Raw genomic sequence first — 5,760 nt, forward strand, 5'->3', positions numbered from 1 at the left:
GGCTTACTTTCAACTGTAAGCAGGCAGGCAGGCACAGATCTCTGCTAAAGTCATAGGTAAAAATTAATTTAACTAATGTTTGTCTCTTTTTGTGCATTACAAACTCAGTATGCAAACTGGAGCTATTCCTCTGCTGAAAGGAAGCTTGGAGGGAGAGTAAAACCAGCGTATCCAGCTGGGAGTGAGCTCTGGAGTCAATGGCAGCATGTGGGGCAGTACCCAGCAGAACCAGCATGAAAGCAGAACCCCAAGCTGAGGGCACAGAGCAAGAGGTGTGCTGGCAGTGCTGTGTGCTTTGATTGCAGTGATCACTGCTCCAGGGCAGGGCTCTAGGTGCAAGTCAGCATTGCTGCCTGTGGCAGGACTGTAGAGAGTAGGAGTTTGGTGAGATTTCAGGGACATCTTGGCTACATTCAGGTAGCCAAGCCAGCGTGTACTCCCTCACCACGTGCATGCAGTTACACGGTGCCTGGAGCAACCAGTGAGATGTAATGGGCACACAAGGAACTTCGATTTTTAAGGCAGAACTGACTCATTATCTTACTTAGTGTGTGCCCTAATTATCCTTAGTATGGCAGACAGGCACCAATGTCCTAACAAGTAATATTCCATGTACCCATTAAGTTTTAGTAGCACTTTCAGTGGCACTTTGAGTACTGCTGCCTGCAGTATCTTGAATCTTTGTGTGAGCATTTCCTGTGATCAAGGCCCTGATTTTGGATGTAGATTGCCTTGTTTAGCCAGCTGGTAGAAAATGATCCTTTTTGCACCACTTCTTTTTTTTTTAGAAAGCCCCTTTTCAGCAGAGCTTCCTGAAAAGCACTGTCCTTTGTGTCCAATGCGCCTGCCACTTCCTTCTCAAACTCACGTGGACTCTGATAGAACCCTGCTGGCTTTGCCCTTATGTTGAGAGGTGCTGAGTGGGTCTCCCACTCCTCTCCAGCCTCACCTGGTGTGCCTGGCAGGGAACAGGCATTGCCTCCCCATGACTTATCCATCAGTGCAAATGCAGCCAGTATTACAGAAATCTGGGTTAACCATCCTGACCCCGTGGGGGCATCTGCTGCTTTTCAGACAGGGATCAGAAAGGTCAGTTGCATTATGGAGAGGGAAAGCACTGTAGGTAGCACAGCCCCGTGTAATCCCTTCCCTTTAATGCTGTTATGTAATACTGTCAGTATTCATTCAGTGGCACATCGGGGCCTGCCTGGAGTAAACAGCTAAGGGAATTTAGAGCCATAAACCATTTTCATTCATCAGCATTGCTTATCTCCTGGCCACAGATTGAACCCTGCAGGGTAGCTCTCTGCAGATGTCACCTGCTGTTACTCAGCTTGGCTGTTCACAAATCTCCTCCTGCAACAGTGACCCAGCTAAGAGGAAGTCTAAACATTTGGGGTGAGCCCCACCATCCTCCCAGCATGTGAGCAAACAGCACACTGCAGTCTTTGAGTCCCAGCTCCTTGGCATGGGTCAGTCCAGCACACTCAGTCCTTAGCTGGCAGTTCTTCAGAGGAGCTCCCCCACATCCTGAGCTTCCCTTTGCTTGAGGGAAATGCTTGTATGATAAAGTAAGCTTTACTTAAACGTCTTGAGTTTTGATTTTCTTTTTTTTCTCTCTAGAAACGAGTAGTCTTGAACTGCCTAAAAATAGCTGAGTTGCTTTTCTGTGTGCTTTTCCTTTTTGGCTTGCTTTGCTATCCTGCTCTACCATCAGCCACTGGATACTTGTAGAAGAGTCTTGATGTGTTATTAGGAGGCATCTCCTCTCCACTGGCCATCAGATGTGCAGTTTCTGGTGGCAGAGGTCTCTAGGTAGGACAGCAGAAACTTGTGTAGCCCAAGTGGGCTGTTGTTCCCTTGCTGTCCTGGAACAGGTCACCTGGAGTGACCTGGCTGGGACACATTGGCCAGTCACACTGGCTCATCCCAGTGCTGCAACAGCTTCAGCCTTCCTGGGAACGAGGCAAAGCCCTCAGCATACAAAGTAGAGTCTTGGTTGGCTTGGAGGTTTGCCGGCAAAGGCTTTTAATCTTCAAAATCTCTCTCTGGCTCTGCATTCCTCTTTCTAATCCATATTACTTGAATGAGACTGTTTTTCTGGAAACTCTTTCCTGCTGGGAAGAGACCAGCTACTGTGGACTGTGATCTGACACAATTTTGAGATGCCTAAATCCTGAGAAGCGCTAAGCAGTTGCTGGCAGTCTATTAAATAACTTTTCTTGGGATTAAACTTTTCCCTCAACCCCAGCAAGGGTTCTTCCCTTTGAAGTAGAGCAAAAAAAAGGAGTGGTGTTCATATGTGACAAATGGTGTTACTGTCTTGGGGGCTGCCTTTGTGGACCCTCCTGTTGCCTCTTTGCACTGTAAAACTGAGGTTCAGCCCATTCTTCTCCTTTTCAGGAGCACAGTCCTTGACAAGCACCCAGCCTTTGGCCCAGGAATGTTACAGAGGTAATGAAGCCTTCCAGGTAGTGTAGTGTTCCTGGCCCCAGTAGCAGCAGCTACTTTAGTTGCTAAACACAGAGGCTTTCTTTTCACACTGTTGTATCCCGTCATCCTTCTGTCATCCCTGTCTATGGTCACTTGGGCTTACACACGTGGTTTGGTTACTTCCTGTAGTTATGACCCTCTTGGAGGTCCTTTGGCTCTTTAATTGGACATACAAAAGATGCAGCACGTTTACTTCAGCCTTTTTCTATAGGCAGAGCCTCCTTGCACAGAACTCCCAGGGTCAGTCGAAGAAGCACTGTCAATTGCAACTTGTTTTTAAGTGCCAGTAATGCTTCTGGGCTGTGTCACAGGGTGATGCTCATGTAGAAATGTAGGTCAAGAACAAAGCCAGAGGATTTAAGCTTTACTCTTACCTGGCTTCTTACTCCTCCATATTGAGGATCTGTAAGACTGATTGGTTTAAGAATTACTCGAAGGTGGCTTTTGAGTAGATCGCTGAAGGCTTCATGTTGTCATCAGTGGAGGTAATTTATATATTTTTACACACGTTTATAAAATTCCCAGGAGAAACTTGGCGGTTTTTAGTGGCTCTTCAAAGTTTTCCAGTCCTGCAGTTTGACACTAACACCTGCATTTTCATCTTGCTATCATGGTATTTTTGGGAGCTGTTCTGGAAGAAGCAGATCAAAGCAAACAGCAACTGTAGAGCTCAGTAGGAAGTGCCTCTTTCTCTTTGCTTGGTTTCTGAATACAGACGGGGTCTTTTAAGCAGAGGCATCATAGCTGTGTTCTTGGAAGAGGATGGGAAGTTGCTGACCTCTCATGACAGAAATCCTCCTGGGTAATTCTCCTGCCTTTTATCCGTGCTCGCTTCTTTTGTGGCCTTAGATGAGGCACTTAAATTTTCTGGGGGCAGGTCCACATTTGGTGTATGAGGGCCAGAGCAATGCCAAGTTATCCCAGCAGGGGACCAGGCCCTTACCCTGAGAGATAAAATGGAGATATTAGCCCTTACCTACCTCACAGGGATATCGTGAGGATTGATGCTCATACAGCACTTTGAAGATGTCAAGTGCTATGTAAGTTACAAATATTGAATTCAATGTTAAAATTGCATTTAGGGATCTGCAGGACTTCTGTTAAACCACAGAATGTGTGACTGTCTTTTCAATTTGCATCAGGTAGAAAGAAAAATGCAAAATATTTATTCATGCTGGTTAACAGGATGGGCTCAGCTACACTTGAACTCTGAGGGAGGTTTAGCTTAAAACTCTCAACTCTGTAATTTCAGTTTTGCAAATGATTTTTAGTTCTTCTAAAAGCCGTGACCAAATTCTTAGATGTGAACCTTGCATCCAACTTTTGCAGTCTGGTCTTGTCCCTCACTGTAGCTAGAGTAAATGTAATCCAGCCAAAACAGAGTACCTCACAGTCTGCTGTGGCTTTTGAAAAAGCTGGAATAGAAAACGAAGTCATTCTCTTCAACCTTCAGTCTTCAGAAGGTCAGCTAGGTTTCATGAGACAACTTTCAAAGGGATGTTTAATTTCTCCCATTGTAAATTTTACTGGCTTTAAAATGAGCAGAGAGAGAAAGCCTTGATGGAATCAATAAGGTCAGCACATCCTTCTTGAATTCCTTTCTTTTCACCCAAATGAAGGAAGCAGTGGGTTTTGTAGCAAAGGAAGTGCTTGCACCACCAGTCCTATGGCCCAGAACAAAAGCTGATCTAGAAATACAGCTCTCAACCATCACCATGTTCTCAACTAGGATAAAAATGCCACTGTTCACTGATCTAAATGTGGACCACAGCTAGAAACTACCTAGTTTTTGTAGCACTAGCTGCTGTACAAAGACAAATGAAGGCAAGGAATTACACACCAAGGAATGTGAGCTGTGTACATGTGAAATGGACCATAATTTTGAAGCAGCTGCAGTAAAATCTTAATATGAACTCAGAAGCAAACACAATGCAAATTTTTATGGTTTCTTTAAAATATTTGATGGGTTTTCATTTTCTTAGTTTGGAGAAAAGTTTCTTGATGTTATTTTATTTTTGCTCTTACTGTAAAGAATAAAAATACACAACTCTAGACAGACTACAAATGAAAAAAAAGTGGCCAGTTGGCAGGAATGCCAAAACTTCTGTGGCTTGTATTGTTTTTGTGGTGACATTATGCTGCTGTCGGGTGAGCTACTGGAGTGGTGTGATGGCTCAAAAGTGAGGCTGAAGCTCAGGATGCAGGGGTTGAGCCACCAAGACTTCAGTGGGAACATGATTGGGCTAATTCAGATCAGTCAAAAGACAGAGCATAAGGAAATAAAAGACATCCTTTCCTGACAGAAGAAAAGCAAGAAACCAAAACCAGCCCGTTGGGCGATGGTGCTGAATCATTACAAACATATTTGTCTAGACCCTGCTGGTGCAGGTTCCTGCTGCACCAAGCTTTGCTCCTAATTCAGCTGGGGGGGCTTGCTCCAAAACTATGGTGCTGGCAGGGTCAGGCAAGCAGAACCTGGAGCTTTGTTAAATAAAACTCAAAAATCAGAAAGCAACAACAAAAACAAGAACACACCCCCCCCGCCCCCAAAACCCCAAACAAAGCAAAAGAAAAACAAGGAAGGACAAAGCAAATGCCACCGGGTAAGTGGCAGTTCTGCCTGCCTGAGAATGCCGAGTGGCTGGTCTGTCCTGAACGCTAATCTCTATGTCTTGGACCCATCTCTTGCTCCAGCCCCTCTCCCACACATTCCAGGCAGAGTGCACTGAAAGATGTGACTGAGACAGCTGCTCTCCTCTGGAGAGTCAAGCACTTTGCCATGTCTGAAAGTCTCTAGCACTTACTTTCTTTACTGTGATTGTAAAGGTCACCACATACAGTACAGCCACTTGATCTGGGATCTTTTCTTAACACATTTTTATGCTGATTTTACTATTTTAATTCTTTGTTTGGAATGTAATTTTTTTTCTCATTTCTTCTGTATGTAACAGCAATTAAAAATATTCATTTACTGTGTATTTTTACTGTGCAGATACAACATCTCCTTGCTCATTTTCCGTTTCTCTCACTGTTTCAGCACAATATGAAGAATATGAGGGCCCTCTTTGGTGGGCAGCTTTGTGCCACTGTTATACCCTCCAGCATAATTTGTGCTGGAGCTGCTTAGCACCCCACTAAAGCTGACTGTCACAGTCAGCCACAGCATTCCTAGCGGGGGAACCCTCGAAAAACACCCGCATGCACCCTATAGAGCACATCCAACACAAACCAGTGGGGGACCTGGTTGGTGTTACACCACATCCTGGG

This window comes from Sylvia atricapilla, chromosome 6 (assembly GCF_009819655.1).
Source record: "Sylvia atricapilla isolate bSylAtr1 chromosome 6, bSylAtr1.pri, whole genome shotgun sequence".
In the NCBI taxonomy this organism is placed as follows: Eukaryota; Metazoa; Chordata; class Aves; order Passeriformes; family Sylviidae; genus Sylvia; species Sylvia atricapilla.